Below are 20036 nucleotides of genomic sequence, written 5' to 3'. Positions count from 1 at the left end.
TAGAAAATAATAAATCACAGAAAGACCATCCTTCAAAGGCTTCTTTGTAATCTGGTTGCTGAGCCTGGGTCTACCCGAATGTTGGGCTGTAGGAAAATGACCTACAGAAGCTTCCTGTGGCCATTTCTTTATCACATTCCCTGATAACTTGGACAGTGGGGTTGGTACAGGGAGGGGGAGGTGGGAAAAGAGTTGGGGATGAGCAACACTGCAATTGGAACCTAACTTGTAGAATTCGGGCTCCTTTTTATGTAATCCTAAAGCAAGCAAGTAGAAAGGTCAGTTGGCCGGGGAAAAAAATGCATAACACATTTAAGTGCCAGTTCCAAATTATTTATGAAATATCTAATATTTTCACGGGCTCTATTTCTGATGAACTCCATTAGAGGAATTAGTGAGCAGTGGCAATAACGGCTAATAGTTGCCCGGCTAATGCAACTTCAGGACTGTTAGAAGTGATGCTACTCTCGTGGGTTGCTAAGGACAACCCTAGTTGAGAATGCTGAGCTACTCCAGCATGCACACCTGTTCATTGTATCATGTGATGCCCACTTAACATCATGGGTTTCAGAACCCCTGCCAAAAAAACAGACCATGCACTTATCACTAAACACACCTTTACATGGGTTTTCCACATGCACATAATTGCCCTGAGCATTGATAACAATTATCTGCTATATGCAAAGAGGAGATAACGTTCTCTGCCCAGTGGAAAAACTGTCATTGATAATTACAAGGTAGTTGGTCTCAGCCCCAAAAAGGACTATATATTGGCATCCCCCAAGAAGTGTTGTATTTATAAGCCATATTCTTGGAGGGGTTAGTGCAGTGAGGAATTAAAAGGACAAGACATTCTTTAATATTTTCAACAAAGGGAATTAGTACTTCAGAAAATTAGTGAGTAAATATTTATGAGAGTTCAGTATGCTGTTTGGTTACGGTAAAAATAGGAAGAATGGCCCTTGGATTCCACAGGAGTGGGTCCTTAACTAGAAAAGCATACAGCAAAGGAGCCCGTGGGGCCTTCTTGGATAACATCAGGTGAGTATTACATTTCCTAAATATGTGCTGCTAAATCATCCAAAACTTCATGAATTCTTGCAGTGAAGAACTGTGGTCTTTTACAGCATTTTTAAATTATTATTTATGTATTTATTTAGAGACGAAGTCTCTCTCTGTCGGCCAGGCTGGAGTGCAGTGGCGCAATCTCAGCTCACTGCAACCTCTGCCTCCCGGGTTCAAGCGATTCTCCTGCCTCAGCCTCTTGAGTGAGTAGCTGGGGGTGTGTGCCACCATGCCCAGTTAATTTTTGTATTTTTAGTAGAGACAGGGTTTCACCATGTTGGCCAGGATGGTCTCGATCTCTTGACCTCGTGATCTGCCTGCCTCAGCCTCCCAAAGTGCTGGGATTACAGGCGTGTACAGCATTTTTAAATTGTTCTTTTCTTCCTCCCTCCCTTCTCTTTTCTTTCCTTTTCTCACGAAGAGGACACAAAGGCCAAGATTACCAGTTTAGTGCCCTTTCCTCCGCATAGTAATTGTCCAACTTTAGTTATGTACAGATCTTTTTTTAAAGATCTTCCCTTGAATTCCCACAATGTTAACTCTAATTATCATTATTAGGGTGTTACTTAGAAAACAATCAACATAAAACCAGGCCCAAAATCCTTAGACATACCACCCTTCATCTACCAACACCACAGAATATGCATAAATAAATACAACCAAAACCATAAAGCCAATAGCATTCAAGTTAAGTTAAAAGCATTAATTTAACATGCTGGATGATGTTCTGCTGAAACCACACTGCTGCCCAAATGAGGAGCTGTATGGTACTGATCACTGTGGCATGGATTCTCTGGAGCTCAGCAAGCATTTACTCCTGTTCCATGTGATGACTGAATTCTCCTGCCACCTTCCCGTCTGGAACTACTGTGAAACCTTTCTTCATCAGCTTTCTGTGTGGGCATTTGCTCTTTGAATGTAAACAGTGCTCTGGGATCAAATTAAATCTACCGTGATTTTTTCTTAAGAACACTCCACATTGAAAGTGGTCCTGCTTGACACTAATTTGAACACAAACCTAATGTAGATGCAGACACGGAAACCATGTCACAGTACTCAGTTATAAGGTAGTCATCCAAATGATCCAGAATATGCCTATCTTAAATTTTTATTGCCATCCAAATAAAAGCGACGTGAAAATCTGTATAGAGGACTCACAAATCCCCAAAGTCCATAAATGTTCAGAGGCCCTCAGCCCCCAAAGTGAGAAACTGCCCTGTGGAATGCTGTCTGGTGACCATGTGGTTACACAGACAATCTGCCCTGAGTATGTACTGAAATGAGAAACATGCTCTCACTCACAGGTGGGAATTGAACAATGAGAACACTTGGACACAGGGTGGGGGACATCACACACCAGGGCCTGTCATGGGATGGGGGGAGGGGGGAGGGATAGCATTAGGAGGAATAACTAATGTAAATGACGAGTTAATGGGTGCAGCACACCAACATGGAACATGTATGCATATGTAACAAACCTGCACATTGTGCACATGTACCCTAGAACTTAAAGTATAATAAAAAAAAAGAAAAAGAAAAAATAATAATTTAAAAAAAAAAAGAAAAAAAGAAATGAGAAACATGCCTCCATCAAAACCTGGAGGGGTGGGGTTAGGAGCTGGAGCAGAACTGAAACAGCTATTATAAAGAATAAAATCAGAGCTAACACAAGACGACTAGAAAGATGGCCACAGAGCAAGCACAGCACCCACAGACTTGTGACACGATCTCGGCAGTGCTGAGTGCTCTTTCGGGAGCTCCCAGCTCTCCCACTGTGACCCAGTTTTCGTGGTAAAATGGATGCAATATTTAAGGCCTTTCTGGAAGACTACAGTCCAGAGGGGTGTGAAATATGAACCATGCTTGAGATTCCACTAAATGGGTCCCCAGTGCTGCTACTGAAACAGACTTCCACAGTTATGGTGATAGTTTGTTTTTGGTCTGTTTCTTTCTCGTTTGGGGTTTTTCCATTTGCCCCTTCACCTCCACCAGCACTGGATCCATTATTGGCCTTGCTCTGTGCTCCAGGAGGGTGACTCCTGAAGGCAGCACCACTCAGGGTCCTGTGCCAGGTGACTTTTGGTTGGGTTCTGTCAGTGGGAGGCACTAGCATGAGACTGGAGGGAGAGAGGAACGGGAGGTTGAGGTGTTCCCTCCAATCCTTGGGTGCTTCACTGCAGCATCTCTGGTGAAAGCTGTGTCCTTCCACAGCCCCGGCCCCGGCAGGTCCTGCTTCTCTGTGGCTGCAGCTATAAGTGCTCATGGAACATTACTTCCTTCTACCACCCCTACAGCCCAGGACTGGCTATGAGCCCTCATGAAACACTATGTCCCTCTCTCATCCCTTCAGCCCAGAGCTGGACATGACTTTCCACTGTTGGAGTCCCTTGTTTGCTCTTTAACCCTGCACACGCTTCTGTGACTATAGCCCTTCATGACATCCTCTTCATTTGAACCACTGGGGTGAATTTTGTGTTCTGCTGGGACTGCAACAATCATCAGATTTGGTCAGTCAAATCAGCTCTATGTGAACTCCTAAATGCAGATTAGAGTTTTGAAAATTAATCACATAAAAAAGTAGAAAAAGCACTCACCATCTCTCAGGGAAGCAAACCCATTAAGATGAATTGCATAAAAAACAAAAGCGAACTGGACCCTCTAAATCCACTCTTGAAAAAATTTAGCTTCAGAAAACAATACCTTAGGAAATAAAAAAGCTATTTTCATGAAGAAAACTAGTATCATGTCATCTACAGCAGAGGAAATTTTAGAAACAACCTATATGTCCAACAGGATGGGAATTGTTAAATTATGACATATCAACTTAATGAACTATGATGCCACCTTGAAATATCATGAAGACTTTGCCAGGCGGAGTGGCTCATACCTGTAATCGCAGCACTTTGGGAGGCTAAAGCAGGTGGATCACTTGAGGTTAGGAGTTTGAGACCAGCCTGGCCAACATGGTGAAACCCTGTCTCTACTGAAAATACAAAAATTAGCCGGGTGTGGTGGCACACACCTGTAGTCCCAGTTACTTGGGAAGCTGAGGCAGGCAGATCACCTGATCTTGGGAGGTAGAGGTTGCAATGAGCCGAGATCACGCCACTGCCCACTCCAGCCTGGGTGACAGAGCAAGACCCTGTCTCACAAAAAAAAAAAAAAAAAAGACTTTGTAGCATAGTAGCAAAAAATGTTTATATTAATAATGATAAATAGAACAGATATTTGGACGTGCATCAGAATTTTAATTCTGTAAAAATATATATGTAGCCAGGCGCCGTGGCTCATGCCTGTAATCCTAGCACTTTGGGAGGCTGAGGCGGGCGGATCATGAGGTCAGGAGATAGAGACCATCCTGGCTAACCCGGTGAAACCCCGTCTCTACTAAAAATACAAAAAAATTAGGCATGTGTGGTGGCAGGCGCCTGTAGTCCCAGCTACTCGGGAGGCTGAGGCAGGAGAATGGTATGAACCTGGCAGGCGAAGCTTGCAGGGAGCCGAGATCACGCCACTGCACTCCAGCCTGGGAGATAGCGAGACTCCATCTCAAAAAAAAAAAATATATATATATATATATATATATATATATATATATATATATATACACACACACACACATATATATACGCATATATATACACATATATATATATATACATGCATGTCCCTAAAAGTTAGATGACATTTCACAAAACTAAATCCTATATTGGAGAACTCAAAATTCTAAGTACTGTAAATTTCTTTTCTAAAATATCCTTAAAAATGAAACAAAAGAAATAAAACAAAGGACATAATATTCAGAGACCACATGGCTATAGCTTGTGACAGCAGAGGTGCATTCTAGGAGCTCAGGGCTCCCCAAGACTATACCCTGCCTTCCAATCAATAAGCAGCCTTAAGCAGAACATTTAACTTCAGTCTCCATTCCTTTTCTCTTCAGTAGGATGGCTACTGACCCACTCACAATAATGTACATTTAATAAAGCTAATAGGACTGCAAAATATTTTTTTTGCTTTCATCCACATGCCTCACTATACCTACTGTCTATATATGCTGGCTCTAGCTGGGACAATTTAAAATGAAAGCATTTCCTGAGACTATTTTTTGTTGTTCAGTGCTTGTGAGCTCTGTTTCAGAGATTGCACGCTTTCACTAGGAAGCGGTAGGATGAACATCGCCATTTGGGGGCCTTCACTGGAGCTTTTAGAATATGTTTCATGCTCCTCCTTAAAGAGATCCTATCTAGCAGAGTGATAACAGATTGATGGCCATGACCTTCTTCACATTCTTCTAACTCCTTTTAAAATGAAATCAAAGCTCTTGCTGCTGGTGCCTACGGGCCCGGAGCCAAGGCAATGTAATGAAGGCTACATATCATCCCTCACCCTCAAGACCGTCAACTGAGTTCATCGTTAATGTGTTCACGCCACAAAGGTACATGTCAAAAGACAGGAAAATCCAAGAGAAATGTACTTTCCCCATCCCCAAGGTCTATTTTCTTTAAACAGTGGTTGTCAGAAAGACAATGTCTTCGTGTGGAAGACAAATATGATATCATATTGACATTACAACAAAACACGTTTACAGACATAAAGCTTCTTACACTTTAATTTTAAACTGATGGTTTGATATCTTTCTAAATTGTACATTTTAGCAGAGTTTTTTTAAACTAAAACATTTATTGGTCTAAAATACATATTAACTTGAAATATTGCCATTCCCATTTCATAGCCAAGTGATAATAATTTTCTTTAATTACACATTAACTCCAATGTATTACCTGGATAGGCAGTTATTGTTTTAACAGGGTCAAGATTAATGGGCAGGTGTTCCTTTGAATGAAAAGAAATAAAGGAATTATACATGATTCATTTTCTTACTTCTCTGAGCTGAATAATATTAATACAATGCCACCTTACATTTATAAAGCACTTTTCAGTTTCAGAGTATTTTCGTATCTGGGATTACATTTTCCTGCATTTTTTACCTTTGACAGATCCTTCCAGGTAATACACAACTCTACCGCTTTTCAACTTTCTGATGCCCAAACATTGTGTTTGTGTGTTTATATCAATGGGGTACAGTGAGAGGCAGTAGATTAACCACAGCCTTTAGAAACAGACAGACCTGGGTTCAAATTTCAGCCCAACCATTTACTACATGATCTTGAATAAATTACTCCGAGAATCAGTTTTGTCATAGTTAAAATGGGGTCAGTGGAAGAGCTAAGTAACATATCACTTATGTAAAAGGTCTGAGACATATCTGGCACATAGCAAGCACTCAAGAAATAAAGTAGTTATTGCTGTTATTAGCAGCTATTTCTACTGTGTCTCGAACATTTTCTTGCCTCCCTCTGATTTGTTTTCTTCAAAATATTTGGATTCAGAGACAGATGGAGGATGCAGAAAATCAAGAACAATATTAGCCCCAAAAAGTGTACCAGAAGGAACTGCATCAAGGCAATCTCAAGTGTCCTCTGCCCTGAGGGCCTTACTCGAGCAAATAGTCTGCAAAAACTCATGCATTTTCTTTCTGCTTAACAGAATGTAAAGTTAACTGTGCTTTGTAAAAATCCAGTATTTATCAGTTGGCATTCCTGTATTCTCAGTTTAAAAGTATATATCAAACCCAAGAAAACATCTCAAATAAAAAGTGCTCTTTGGTTACCATCGTACCCAGCCTCGGTAGTGGTGGTCCCCAGAGACTGCACCCCCTGGTAGTCACAGCTATGTAGCCGCCCCAGCCCCAGCACACACACCGAAGCCTGGCTAGTCTCTTATGCAGCCAATAGAATGAGGTGGAAATGATGACTGGAACTTTGAGGCTGTCATAAAAGACATTGGAGTTTCCGCCTTGGTCTCTTGGATTACTTGCTCTGGGGAAAGCCAAGCACCACATCATGAGGACACTCAGAGAGATCCACATGGAGAAGGACCAATTTGCTAACACCAACTGCCAGCTTAGAAATAAATCCTCCGGCCTTCAGATGACCACAGCCCTAGCCTAGATGTGACTACAACCTGGTCAGAGACCCTAATCCAGAACTGCCCGGCCAAGCCACTTCTGAATTCCTGAATTCAGAGAAACCACGAAAGATAATAAATGATTATTGGTGCTTTACAACACTAAATTTTGGAGTACTTTGTTACATAGCAATAGATGATTATTATAATAACAAGGATAATTTGGCAAGACTAAATTGGAACAACGTGACCCTTCACCATATAGCTACATAACCCAAAGAACATGGACAAAAATGACAGATGAGCAACAAGGTCCTGCTATACAAAGGAAAGTGGCTTTAATATACAGACCAGGTACATATATTAAGCATAACCACTTCACACATTGACAAATCCCCAAAATGCCACACTAATTCCAAACGCCTTAAAAAAAAAAAAAAAAAAAAAGGAATGAGGTCAAGCACAGTAAATCACACCTGTAATCCCAGCACTTTGGGAGGCTAAGGTGGGCTGATCACTTGAGATCCAGAGTTTGAGACCAGCCTGGCTAACATGGCGAAACCCCACCTCTACTAAAAATATAAAAATTAGCTAGGCATGGTGGTGCTCTCCTGTAGCCCCAGCTACTCAGGAGGCTGAGGCACAAGAATCACTTGAACCCGGGAGGCAGAGATATCAGTGAGCCAAGATCAAACCACTTCACTCTTGCCTGAGCAACAGAGGGAGACTCAAAAAGTCTCAAAAAAAAAAAGATGAATGACATATATGATTATATAAAAATGTACATTGTCTATGAAAAAATATAAATATAGTAAATATGTAGTATATTAAAAACTATAAAGTAAAAATCTAATAACAAATGAGGAAAATTATCAGCAATGTAGGATAGACTGAGGGTTACTACTCTCCATATAAAAGAGAATGTGTAAATCAATAAAAGGAAATCACTCAATAATAAAACAGCAGACAAGACTGAGAGATTCGAATAAACAAGAAGGTGCCCAAAGACTGAGCTCTAGGGCACTAGAGTATTTAGATATTAGGAAGAGGGGGATTCTGCAAAGGAGACCAAGCAGTGGCTACTAGGATAGGGGGGAAACTAGAAGCTTCTGATGTCCAGGAAGCCAAGGATCAAAGAGTTTTGAGAAAGAGAGAGTGGTGAAAAGCTCCAAACCCTGTTTACAAGGTCAAGGAAGATGAGAACTAAACATTTATTAGATTTTGCCACATGAAATCACTGGTAACAGCCACATCTCATCCAATTTCTCTTCCTATTGTCAATAAATGTTTGCTGAGTGCCCATTATATGTCAGGCACAGTACTTCTTGAATTTAGCTTCCATCCTTTTATGCTGTAACTGCCAACATGTCATAACTGCTAATACAGTTCCTTCCTTCAGCTTACTTCCAGGACACGAGAGATTCTTGGGTGTGGGGGGATGAGAAAAGAGTCAAAGTGGTCAGATTCAAATCGAATAGGTGTCAGAAAATGGCACAACAGCAAATTAGTAGTAAATATTAGCAGAGGGTTAGGAGATATCTCACTAATAATCACAATTAACAATTTTAAGAATTCTTTATACCTACAGCAGTATGGTTAAGCTAGGTTCTGCTGCCGTAACAACCCCTCAATCTCAGTGATCTGACACAGTACAGTAGATCTCCCCTATCTTTGTCAGAGACATTCCAAGATGCTCACTGGATGCCTGGAACTGCAGATAGTACCAAACCCTACATATACTATGTTTTGTCCTATAGATACATACCTATGATAAAGTTTAATTTAGAAATTAGGCACAATAAAATATTTAAAGCAAAATTAAATAGAACAAGTATAACAATACACTGTAATAAAAGTTATGTGAATATGGGCTCTCTCAAAATATCTTATTGTACTATACTCATCCTTCTTGTGATGATGTGAGATGATAAAATGCCTACATGATGAGATGGAATGAGGTAAATGACATAGGCTTTGTGACATAATGTTAGGCTACTGTTAACTTGAACACAAGCACTGCAATACAGTCTCAGTAGATCTGATTACATACAGTGGCAACTGTATGTAATGGGATGGAAACCATTTAGTGGTTTTGAGAAAAGTAATGGCATGACCTGACTTACCTTTTTAAAAGGTATCTTTATTGCTTTGTGGAGAATTGACTGTAGGTAAAGGGTAGAGCAGGGAGACCAAGTTGGAAGTTACTATAGTCTTCCAGGCCTAAGGAGTTGGTAGTGGTGAAGGTGATGAAAAATCAGTCTGATTTGGGATATATTTAGAAGTTAGAGCTAGCAGCATTTGCTGATTAATTAGATGGTGGGATGGGGGTGGGGAGAGAGAGCTTAAGAGTGATTTCAAGGTTTTATTATTGTTGTCTGTCTCTTCATCTGACATTTACTGGGATGGAGAAGATTGGGAGTGGAGAATTAGAAGTTCAGTTTTGACATGGTGAGTTTGAGATTTTCTATAAAGTGTTAAGGAGGCAGTTGGACACACACATCTGAAGTTCAGGGGAAAAGTCTAGCCTAGAGACATAAATTTGAGTGTCATCAGCATATAGAAGGCATTTAAAGGTTAGGTCTGGATGAGACCACATAGAAAGTAAGTATAGATAGAGAATGAGAGATGACTAAAGATTGGGGTTGTCCAACATTTAAAAGTCAGGAAGCTGAGGAAGAGCCATTAAAGGAGACCAAGAAGAAATGGCCAAACAGGCACGATGAGATCCAAGACAGTGATATCCTAGGAGCCAAGAGAAGAAAGTGTTTCAAGAAAGAGTATGTGATATACTATGTCAATTGCTGCTCAAAGTTGAGGAAAATAAGGTCTTAGAACTAACTTTGGGATTTGACAATGTGGAAGACATTGGGACCTTGACAAGGGCAGTCCGGTTGAAGTGGTAAGAATGAAAGTCTGATTGGAGTGGATTCAAGAGAGAATGGAGAAGAGGAAGTGGCAACAGTGAGCATAGGCAGCTGTTCAAGTTGTGTTGTAAAGGAGAACACAAAAATGGGTTGTAAGGAGATGCATGTCTGACTGACTTAGGTGTCTCAGAGGAGATATGAAAAAAAGTTCCCTGTAGTTACCTCTGAAAGACAGATTGAGTGGACCTTGGTATGGAGAGGATAGAGGAAAACTGTACTTTGCCCTTTATAACTTTATATGCTGTTTGATTTTTTTCCCAATCAAGTTGCAGTAGTCTTGTTCAGATGCAATCCTCACAAGGTTTAATATGTGAAAATACATACAAAGATAGAATATGGTATACATAGTACGTTTAGGTTAAACAAACAAAAAGCTATGCAGAGAAAAGACAGGAAGAAACGCATAAAGCCTTAAAAATAATATTATATGGTAGAAATAGAATGAGTTTTGGAATCTGGAAGTACTTGGGACTAAAATCTGGCTCGCATATACATCCCTTAATGTCTCTCACCCTTGGTTTCCTTTTTTGTAATATGTATATAAAAATACTACCATCATTAATGGTTAGTATGAGGTTTAAGTGGAATGACTTAAATGTTAAGTGCCTGAAAATTAGTAGGTTCTTGGGCCATTATATTATTCCTTCAAACTTTTTGTCTCTTTTAAAAGGGACAAAAATATTCATACATTACTAGTGTAATTAATTATTGAAAACGAACTGGAACAACTGTTGCTGAAATGTTAGCAGTGTTTGGTTCTAGGTGATGGGAATATAACTGATGGTTATTTTCCATTCAGTATAGTTTCTGTGTTTGTAGAAACAATAAGCCAAAATAAACAAAGAGTTCCTTTAAATAGAAACACCAGGTGATATGTATTTTTTCTGCCCAGTTTACTGACTTGTTGAACAGGAGAAGAAGGCAGATAGAAGGTACGGTAGGAGAGGAATGAAAGTTTACATGGTACCTACCATCGGCAAAATCAGGTGGAGAAAATGGAATGCATCAGAAAAATAAATTAATGAAAATGTGTGTTTATTTATAGATATCCTTTAAGGTTTCATCTGCTCCCTAAGTTGTACCTCAGCATGGACCTTTAGATTTGTAAGGAGGTTGGCTTGTAAAGACAGTCTTAGTTTTTCTATTGTCTTTGTGTCATTATTTATAGAGTTCCCTTTCACTTTCACAGGTGTCCTAGTTTGGAGTCGTTGAAGTATGTGATCCCCCTACTTAAAGGATGTGGAACGCTTAAAAGTTTTCAAAGGACTCAGTAATGCTCTTGGATGGTTTTGCTCAAAGATTTGTGTTTTATGATGGGGAAAAGGATGGAAGGATATCAAGGTCAACTTTTAGATGTAAAATTCTGAGATGAAGTCAAGAAAGATAAATAGCATTTGAGATGGGAAGAGACTCTACTGCAAAGTTTTCTGTCCTGGCTAAGTGGGCAGTATAAGGTTGGGCTCTTCATATATACCAGGGGGAACAATATTAAGTGAAATACATTGCAATCTGTAAGGCACTATTCAAATGTAAGGCGCTTTCATGTGTATATGCTGTTCCATTTGAGTCTCACTATAGTCTCTAGTGGGTTTTAAAAAAATAGATCTAGAAATTGCTAGTAATTGATTAATCTGGGAATAAAACCCAGATTTCATGCTGTTTTAATTGGAACACTCATCTGGCACCTTCTCCACACTCTCTGGGCAGGGCTTTTTCTGACTACCACAAAAACTGAGTTCAGTTGGCTTCCTGGAGTGAGCTGCATGGTTACTTTTCAGGAGATGAAATTATCTTCACTACATAAAGTGCCTTTGCTATGTAAGGTATTGACAAGATGGTGTAGAGTTTTGGACTGAAAATGCTTGTCCATTTCTAAGATGGAATATTAGGTGGTTGACAACTGTTAGATTTGGGTATGTGCCATTTATCTTGACATTGGACATTCCATTCCTTCCTCTTTCCCTCTGAAAGCTCAATAAAGCAAAGGGAAGGGAATCTGTGGACAGAACTTCAAGGACTTGACCTGATACTAGTTGAGGCTCTTGTTTGGTACTTTACTCACATACCAGCCTCTAAATTAAGGATTCAAGTATGGAATTTAAGAATTGAAAAAAAAATAAGAGCTTATAGCTAATCACTCTTTCAACTCTTTTTCTGAGTACACAACCTTTGGAGAAAAGTCTTATCATTATAAGTAATGCTTTTATCTCAATGCCAAGTGATACTTCATTTTGACCTAGGAATCTAGGATATACATTTCTTTTGGAAAAGTGTTAGCATTTTGTGCTGCTGAATTAAATCACTCATGATAAAGGAAACCCCCAGTGCAGTTCTTCCCTGCTACCCTAAAACCATATCAAGACCCCACATATCTGAGAGAAGGAAATTGTACCTTAAGGCTTAACACAGAAGTCATGAAGACTGGTTTCCATTAGAGCTGGGCTGTCAGCAGCCTCCAAATTAAAACTGTTGGGAATGTTGAAATTTCAAGTTCAGTGTTAACATGAAGGGGGTTCACACACTACTGTTCTAAGGGCTAATCTTTAGTGATAGATGCAGAGACAGGAGATTCAAGTGTTCTTAGGAAAACCCAAGAGTTCTTCCATCCTAAGCCTTTCTGGCTTTCATTTTAATGTCAACCAGTCATTGCCAAGACTATGTTTGAAACGACTAATTCTAGCTATTTCAAAGGGTCTTCTTTGTCTAATGTTCTTAGAAAATCATGTAGTATTCTATTCTGTGATATTTTAGATATACCATAATGACTACAGATATCAGTGATCCTCATTTTTCCCCTAGTTGCCACTGTATGTAATGGATTCAAGAGAGAATGGAGGAGAGGAAGTGGCAACTGTATGTATGTATCTACAGTTTTATTAACTGTAGATTAATAAAATCTACAGTTCTTACCACCTTCAGCAAAGCCTTATGTGATCCCCCATCCTCCTGGGGGTCCCTCTGACCTCACCTCCTATTATTCTCTCCCTTACTTTCTCAGTACACCCCAACACGCTAGCCTCCTTGCCCATCCTCACGAATGCTAAGACCATGCTCTCCTCCTATTATTCTACCTCAGCACTTCATATTCCATTTACCTGTAGTGTCCTTCCACCAGATAGCTACCAGCCATGCTACTTCACTTTATTCTAGTCTCTGCTTCAATATCACCTTTTCGAGAGTTCTTCCCAGACACATATAGAGTACTGCATCCTATTCCACTCCCCATTGTTCTCCTTTTACTCTGCCTTATTTTTCTTCAAAGTACATATTACTACCTGATACAGAACTATTGTCTGTCTCCAGACATAGAATATAAACTCTTTGAGAGGAAAGATTTTGCTTTATTTGCTATTCTATATTTGATATCTTTCACATTGTCCATATTCAAAAAACAGTCATTGAATAAATGAAACACATCTCTAATCTATGTATATTTTTACATTAAAATGGAATTACATAATAAGTAAGGTTGTCATTTTCAGTAGTCAGATTGAAAAACCTCATAACTCATAGGTCTTATGATACAGTACTCAGAAAGGACTTCCCTCAATATTGGGGAGTACTTAGCCCTAGACTAAATGCTGCTATGATCCTGCCTAGCAAACATTAAAAGAATGTCAAGATTTCCAAGAAATTTAACTGCATCCTAAAACAAGGTTCAAGAATATTTACAGGAATGCAAAAATATCCAGCACCCAACAAAGTAAAATTCACAATATCTGGCATCCAAGCAAAGATTAGTAGGCATGATAAGAAGCAGAAAAATGCAACTATAATGAAAAGAGAAAATGAATCAAAACCACCCAGAACAGATACAGATGTTAGAATTATCAGACAAAGGCACTGAAACTATTATAACTGTACTCCATATATTTTGAAAAGTTAAGTAGAAATATATATGAAAAAGTACAGCCCCAAATCAAACATTTGCAAATTAAAAAGCCCTGCAATGTCTAAGTTAAAAAATACATTGGATGGGATTAATGGGTAATTAGATATTGTAGAACAAAAGATGAGATGACTTCACAATATAGTCATAGCAACCATCCAAAATAAAACAGAGAAGGAAAAGAATCTTTTTAAAAGAAAAGAACGTGGCCGGGTACGGTGGCTCATGCCTGTAATCCCAGCACTTTGGGAGGCCAAGATGGGTGGATAACTTGAGGTCAGGAGTTCGAGACCAGCCTGACCAATATGGTGAAACCCCATCTCTACTAAAAATACAAAAATTAGCTGGGCATGGTGGCATGCAGCTGTAATCCCAGCTACTCAGGAGGCTGAGGAAGGAGAATCGCTTGAACCTGGGAGGCGGAGTTTGCAGTTAGCCGAGATCATGACACTGCACTACAGCCTGGGTGACAAAGCCAGACTTCATCTCAAAAAAATAAATAATAAATACATAAATAAATAAAGGGAACATAAGTGAACTGAATGACAACTTTAAGCAGCCTAAAATACTACATGTAATTGGAATTATCTTAAGAACTGAGAACGGGGAACAGAAAAAGTATTTGAAGATACATAAGTTAAAATGTTTCCAATTTGATGAATATTATAAACTTACAGATTTGAGACAGTAAATGAACCTTGTGCACAAGAAACATGAATAAAACTACAGCAAGGCACACAATAATAAAACTGCTCAAAGCCAGTGATTAAAAAAAGAATTAAAAAGTAGCCAGAGAAAAAGGGCAAATTGTGCACAGAGGAACAAAGATCAGGAGGACAACAGATTTCTTATCAGAAACAATGCAAGCAAGAAGATGGCAGAACAACATCTTTAAAGTGCTGAAAGAAAAAGGAAAAACTATCAACCTAACGTGTATTTCAAAAACCTAAGTGAAATGAAGACTTTCAGATGTATGATACAAAAGCTTTAAGATCTGCACCACAAGAACTATCAAAGGAAGTCTTTCAATTTAAAATAAACTGACACCAAGTGGACATATGAATCTACATAAAGGAATGAAAAGTACCAGAAATTGTAACCACATAAATAAATGTGTAATATTTTTTCTTATTATTTAACTCTTTTTAATAAATATCTGACTGTTTAAACAAAAATAATAATGTATTGTGGGGACCCTTACATATGTACAAGTAAAATATATGATGACAAAAAATAGTATAAAGGCTAGGGGCAGGGAGAAGGAATTTATACTCTAAGTGAAGTGAAATAATATCACTTTAAGGTAGACAATGGTAAGTTAAAGATGTATGCTATAAACTCTAAAGCAACCATTAAAATAAAACAAACAGGCTTAACTAATCAGCCAATAAACAAGCTAAAATGGAATTATTTTTTAAAAACTCAATCCAAAAGAAGCCAGAAAAATAAGGAAAGGGGAACAAAGAACAAAAGGGGGTGATTATAAAATAAATAGCAAGATGAAAAACTTAAACACATCAAAAATAACATTCAATATGTGTTCTAACACCTGCGCTGAAAGTCAAAACTTGTCAGCTAACTAAAAAAGAAAGATCCAATCATATGCTGCCTATAGGAAACACACTTTAAATGTAAACATAAACAGGTTAAAAATAGAATGAAGGTAAAAGATTCACAATTCTGTCACTAGTCAACAAACAAACTGGAGTGACAACATGAACATTAGGCAGTATATATTTGAGGGCAACAAAGATTTTCAGGGATGAAAATAGCCATTTCATAAAGATAAAGAGGATATAACAATCCTAAACATTTATGAACCTAAAAACAGAGCTTCGAAATGTGTGAAACAAAAACTCATTGAACTGCAAGGGTGTATTAGTCTGTTTTCATGCTGCTGATAAAGACATACCTGAGACTGGACAATGTACAAAAGAAAGGTTTAATGGACTTACAGTTCCACGTGGCTGGGGAAGCCTTACAATCATGGTGGAAGGCAAGGAGGAGCAAATCATGTCATACATAGATGGCAGCAGGCAAGCAGACAGAGCTTGTGCAAGGGAACTCTTCTTTATTAAACCATCAGATCTCGTGAGACTTACTATCAAGAGAACAGCACAGGAAAGACTTGCCCCCATGATTCAATTACCTCCCACAGGGTCCCTCTCACAACACATGGGAATTCAAGATGAGATGTGGGTGGGGACACAGCCAAACCATATCAAAGGGGATGGAAATAAATAAATCTACCATTATAATTGAAATGTAAATACCCCTCTTTCAATAATTGGTAGAACAAGTAGAAAAACAATAAGTAAGGATATACTATCAACTAACTTGATTTAACTGGCAGTTATAGATCCCTCCACCCTTTCAAAGCAGAATACACATTATTTTTACACACAAGTGGACAGTTACCAAGATGGAATATATTTTCTGCCAAAACACAGGTAAATAGATTTAAAACATACAAGTCACAGAAAATATGTTCTTTGAATATAATAGAGTTAAACCAGAAATCAGTTACAGAAAGATAGCTAGGAAACCCCCAAATATTTGGAAATGAAGCAACACATCTACATAAACCAGGCATCAAAGAGGAAGTTTAAAATAAAGTTTAAAATTGTTCTGAATTAAATAAAAATCAAAACATGTCATATCAGAGTTTGTGGGATATTGCTAATGCAGCACTTGGGAAGAATTTTACAGTACTAAATATCTATGCAGTAGTCCCCCCTTATCCTCAGGTTCACTTTCTGTAGTTTCAGTTACTCATGGTCAACTGTGATCTAAAAATATTAAATGAAAAATTCCAGGAGTAAACAATTCATAAGTTTTAAATGGCATGCTGTTCTGAGTAGAGTGATGAAATATCACACGGTCCAGCTTCATCCCACCAGGGAGGTAAAACATCACTTTTCCCACATATCCACACTGTGTACACTACCTGTCCATTAGTCACTTAGTACCCTTCTCAGTTATCAGATTGATTACTGTGGTATCTCATCATATAGGCATTTTATCACCTCACATCATCACAAGAAGAAAAAGGGTGAGTACAGCACAATAAGATATTTTAAGAAAGACCACATTTACATAACTTTTATTATAGTATATTCTTATAATTGTTCTATTATTAGTTATTGTTGTTAATCTCTTCTTGTGCCTAATTATAACTTAAACTTTATCATAGGTGTGTATGTATAATGAAAAACATAGTGTATATAGGGTTCCGCACTATCCATGGTTTCAAGAATCCACTGGGGGCCTTGGAACACATCCGCTGCGGATAAGGGGGGATTGCTGTATTGGTATTGAAAGAAAAGTTCTCAAATCAATTACCTCAGCTTCTACTTTAAGAGAGTAAAAAAAAGAGGGGAGGAATTAGCCCCCAAAATAGGCAGAAGAAACGAAATTTAAAAGGACAAAGCAGAAATAAATAAAATAGAAAGCAGAAAAACAATAGAGAAAATAAACAAAACCAAAAGATGGTTCTTTGAGATCAATCATTTCATAACCTTCCATACAGATTGATTAGGAAAATAAGGAAAAAAACACAAATTATCAATATCAAAAAGGAAGAAGGAAACAGTTGACAACATAACATATTCTACAGATATTAGAAATGCAGTAAGGGAATATTATAAACAACTTTATACCAGTAATTTCAAAAACATAGATTAAATATAAAAATACTTAAAAGATACAATCTACCAAAGCTTACTAAAGAAAAACTGGCAACCTTTGAATAGCCCTACATCTATTAGAGCAATTGTATTTGTAGTTAAAAATCTTCCCATGATGAAAACACCAGACCAAGATGTCTTCACTGGCAAATTCTACCAAATGTAAGGAAGAAATAATACCAACTGTATATAAACTTCCAGAAAATTAAAATGGAGAAATACTTTCCAACTTATTCCATGAAATCAGCACTACTCTAATACCAAAAGCAGAAATATACATTATAATAAAAGAAAATTGCAAACCAATATTCCTCATGAACATAGATGCAAAAATTCAAAACAAAATTTTTGCAAATTGATTCTAACAATACATAAAACAATATATCATGAACACATAGGTTTTACTACAGGAATGCAAGGTTGGTTTAAAATTCATGAAAAAAAGTCAATGTAATTTACCATATTAACAAACTTAAAAAGAAAAACCATATGATTATCTCAAGAGACACAGAAAAATAATTTGGCAAAATTCAATATCCATTCCCAATAAAAACTCTCAGCAAACTACAAATAGAATGGGATTTTTGGACCTGATAGAGTAGAGTATCTATGAAAAACCTACAGTTAATATACTATTTAATAGTGAAAGATTGAATGCTTTCCCTTATGAGGAGAAACAAGGATGTCTGCTCTCACCATTCTGTTCAGTATTGCACAGGAGGATCTAGCCAGTGCAATAAGTCAAAACAAAGAAACAAAAGCCATCCAGACAGAAGTAAAACTATCTTTATTGGAGCATGCCATAATAATCTATGTAGAAAATCTGATGGAAGCATCAAAAAAGCTACTAGTACTACTAAATGACTTTAGTAAGTCTGTAGGATGCAGTAAGATAAATACACAAAAATCAATTGTATTTCTACATACCAGCAACAATCAGGAATTAAAAAATTTTTCAGCCATTATTATTTATAAATACCACAGAAAATGGAAACATTGAGGGGTAAATCTGACAATAATGTGAAAGAATTATTCACTACACAACATTGCTGAAACAACGTAAAGAAAACTTAAATAAATGCTGAGTTACTGCACTGTTCATGGATTGGAAGACACATATTATTATATTAAAATTGCAATTCTCCCTTAATCATTATATACACCATACAATCAAAATCCCAGTGAGCTTTTTATTTGGTAGAAAGCAACAGGCTGATTCTTATTCCAAAATCCATATCAAAATGCAAAAGGACCCAGAATAGCCAAATCAACTACTTGATTTTAAGACTTATCACATAGCTGCAGTAATCAAGACAAGGGTGGCACATTGGTCCATGGAACAGAATAGGGTCAAGAAATAGACATATATTAACAAATATACAAATGACTGATTCTTGACAAATGTGCAATGGCCATTCAATGGAGAAAAGGATAGACTTTTCAGCAATGGTGCTGGAGCAATTTGATGTATATTCACAAAAAGTTGAACCATTCAGAGGAATGATAATTGTTTAAAGTTATGGATATGATAATTATCCCAATTTGATCTTTACACTATATATACATGCATTGAAACATCACATCGTACCCCATAAATATGCACAATTATGTGTCAATTATAAATTTTAAACTTTCTTAATTAAATTTCAACTAAGAAAAACAATAACTGAATATAGATCATAGACACAAAAGTAAAACCTGAAATTATAAAACTTCTGGAAGAAAATATAGGAGAAAATCTTTATGACTTTAGGTTAGGCAAAGATTTCTCACATATAACACTAAAAGCAAGATCCAGTAAAAATTTTGATAAATTAAATTTCATCAATATTTAATTATTCAGTTCTTTGAAAGACATTGTTAAGAGAATAAAAAGACAAGCCACAGATTATAATAAAAGATTTGCAAAGTATCTATCTGATAGAGAATTTGCATGCAGAATATATAAGGATGCTCAAAACAAATAATGAGAAAACAACCCAAATTTTTAAATGGGCAGACACCTCACCAAAGGAAATGGTATATAAATGGTGAATAACACATAAAGAGTGTTTGACATCATTACTCAATTGGGAGATGCAACCTTACCAACACACGGTATGTTAGCCATTTTATCTCTTAAACCCACAGGATAAAATAGCTAACATACTGGGTGTTGGTGAGGATGCAGAGTAACTAGAACTCTCACACATTGCTTGTGGGAACATAAAATCGTATCAGTGTTTGAAAAACACTGTCTACACAACTACCAAATGTTCCAGCCATTGCACTCCTAGCTGTCTACCCAACAGAAAAGAAAACATATATCCATACAAAGATCTGTACACAAATGTTCATACAAGCTTTCTTTGTAATAGCTCAAAGCTAAAGCCAACCCAAATGTCCATCAACAGGCAAATGGATAAACAGATTGTGGGCATAACGATACAATGGACAGTTATTCAGCAGTAAAAATAATGATATACACGGCCAGGCGCGGTGGCTCACACCTGTAATCCCAGC

The 20036-nt window shown here is 37.5% G+C and overlaps 1 protein-coding gene across 15 annotated transcripts in view; it reads right to left on the bottom strand.

The window, feature by feature from the left end:
* Positions 1-20036, bottom strand: part of LYPD6B (LY6/PLAUR domain containing 6B) — a 176109-nt gene that overhangs the window by 90846 nt on the left and 65227 nt on the right. The window contains exons 1-2 of one of the 15 annotated variants that reach the window (XM_063694834.1): positions 8801-8936; positions 5850-5901 (exon numbers count right to left, since the gene is read on the bottom strand). The exons of 7 other annotated variants lie outside the window; for them this stretch is intronic. The gene's annotated coding sequence lies outside the window, so the exon portion shown is untranslated. Of the gene's footprint in view, positions 1-5849; positions 5902-6747; positions 7042-8800; positions 8937-20036 lie in introns of those variants that run through there. 7 more of the 15 variants (XM_055380186.2, XM_055380176.2, XM_063694837.1 and 4 more) reach the window with 7 other exon arrangements.

This window comes from Gorilla gorilla, chromosome 11 (assembly GCF_029281585.2).
Source record: "Gorilla gorilla gorilla isolate KB3781 chromosome 11, NHGRI_mGorGor1-v2.1_pri, whole genome shotgun sequence".
NCBI lineage: Eukaryota > Metazoa > Chordata > Mammalia > Primates > Hominidae > Gorilla > Gorilla gorilla.
The sequence above is the reverse complement of the archived record's forward strand: the minus strand, read 5'-3'. Positions and strand labels throughout refer to the sequence as shown.